This window comes from Ceratosolen solmsi, unplaced genomic scaffold (genome assembly GCF_000503995.2).
Source record: "Ceratosolen solmsi marchali unplaced genomic scaffold, CerSol_1.0 scaffold14, whole genome shotgun sequence".
Lineage (NCBI taxonomy): Eukaryota > Metazoa > Arthropoda > Insecta > Hymenoptera > Agaonidae > Ceratosolen > Ceratosolen solmsi.
In genome coordinates, this window is record NW_011948420.1 from 3,647,978 (window position 1) to 3,650,342 (window position 2,365).

General features: G+C 39.6%; 1 protein-coding gene across 3 annotated transcripts in view; it reads right to left on the reverse strand.

Annotated features, from left to right (window-relative positions):
- hth (Meis homeobox homothorax) overlaps nt 1-2,365 on the reverse strand; it is a 517,031-nt gene that overhangs the window by 251,047 nt on the left and 263,619 nt on the right. The gene's annotated exons all lie outside the window — the stretch shown is intronic.

Here is a 2,365-nt window from a genome sequence, read left to right on the forward strand (position 1 = left end):
GGATGGGTGATGGGGTGGGGTGGGGCGGGGTGGGGGTGTAGGTTGAAGAGGAGGTAGAGGTAAAGATGGAGTAGGCGGAGGTGGAGGAGAAGGAGGTGGAGGTGGTGGAGAAGGAGGTGAAGATGGAAGTGGAGGTGGAGGAGGTGATGGAGGCGGCGGTGGAGGAGGAGGAGGAAGGGAGGGAAAGGAGCCGGAGCTCGTATACGTGGCGAGCAGCGGCAGGAGCGGCGAATCAAACGATATCGGGCTTCTGGATTAATTTATGCAACGAAGGCTGTTAAAACGCGACACTCAAAGGCCCGCCGACCGACTTGCAATCACACACGCGACTAACGTCGTCATGACCACCAGGACGGATTCGTTACGCATTGTGGGCTTTGCGCCTGCCCTGATATCGCCGCGCGCCGCGAGACGCCGATCTATAACGCTTCCCAAGTGCATTCTTAAGATTTTGCTTTTATTTTGCAGCCTGTTTTATACTTTATGTATTAAAAGGTTCTCGGCATTTTTTCCTCGGCCGGTATTTGCTTTAGTTTTCTGTTATTTGGCGATGTACTTTTGGATGCGCGTTCCCAATGTGTCGCATTAACCTTGCCGCCGGTAATATCAACGCGGCACTTTAATGTCGCTGGAGGATTATAGGAATTAAGAAGTCAACGTCAATGTTTTACAAGAAATTATTATGTACATCGTTTATCAATTAAAGCGTACGCTGCACTTTTTTCCTGCACGAGATGCAATTTAAAGCTGTACATTTGAAACGATAGCTTTCTAAAATGACACTCGTATATTATTTACACTAATTTGAACGGTGCTAATCAGCGGGGAAACGAAATTCGAGTCAAAAATTCCTTGGCTCATTGTTAAGTTGCTGATGCGAACTCATCATACACGCTCACGAATATTGCATTAAGTTTATTTTGGATAATATTCGAATTCTATACTTGTTCATCAATTTCGCACGTTTCATTACGGCTCAGATGTAATTCGTCTTAATTTACGGATAAATCAATCATAAATCTATAGATGTCCCCCTGAAATTGAAATATCCCCTCTTGTTTACTTTTATTGTAGGATTTCGGATGATCCCTATTTTTATGTGTGCTTTCATCTGGGCTCTTCGCGCCTATTCAAAGTCACCTCGTGACGTCAGAGTCGGAGGGACGTTGGGAAGAAAAATAAGAAAATAAGGATAACATGGCTACTCGTCTGAAAGCAACGCAACGATCTCCAATGGCATTCGCCGTTGTAAAGGAGACTGTCAATTTCCAAAATGGTCTTCACTCTTTCATTTTCTACGTTCTCGGGGGACACCATAAATCCACTCATCTTGCTGACCTCTAAGATTCGAAAGCGCACGTGCAAAATGTGCGCGATATTATGCGCTTCTGTCCTATTATTATTGTCTTGTATGAATATCTGACATCACCAAGGGCATGAATATTGATAGGAAAAAGCAAATCACTTAACCCGTGAAATATAATCATTTCCAATGACACTGAATTGCCTAACGAGATAAATAATGTACAAAGTTTATGCATAGTTTAAAAAAGTATTACACCTTTCACTCCTATGTCTTGCTGATAAAGAATTTATGCTACAAGGGAAAATATCAGTTAGTTTATGATAATGATATGTTCTAAATTTCTAAACATTTATGATTGGCCACCTTTCTTTTTCACTACACTTCTCTTGCCTTTCTTTTATCTCTTTATTTTTCTCGTGATATTGTTTCTGTGTTCTTAGCAAAGTTTCAATAAACTATTCAAACATACCTCGTTTAATAAATGATTAAATAAAATATTCTGCCAAACAATATACCAAATACCAAAACATCAAAGCAAATTGCAATTGTATTTACATAAAGGAAACAAATCCAAGTGTCGCACTTATTAGGGGAAAAAAATATAGCATCGTAAAAATATTACATTTTACAACCATACAATGAGGATTTTCTTTAAATTATAACGTTATCTTGTATCATGTCAAACTCGTCATAGCAGCGTAATGTTTAGTAAAATACGCGCAGGATACACAAAAAAATACTTGGAACTAAATATTACGATGCTTTTGAAAATTAAACTGCACTTGAGACTTTTAGTTTTCTTTTAAAAGCTTCGTTTCACAGACTTCATTTTATGAGCCTTCCATTACCTCACACTAGCATGACACGCATAAACGCTTTATCGACTTTATCAATGATCTTGATGTAGCCTTTCTTTTTTAACAATTTTGCAGTTCTTTTTTTGTCTCGCCAATGCTGTACACTCTCTTTCCGTTTTTAGTTCATCAATGTGTGTGCGCGTGCGTGCGTACGTGTACACCTATGCACGAGCATTTATCATATAAAAACTAGCAGAAGAAA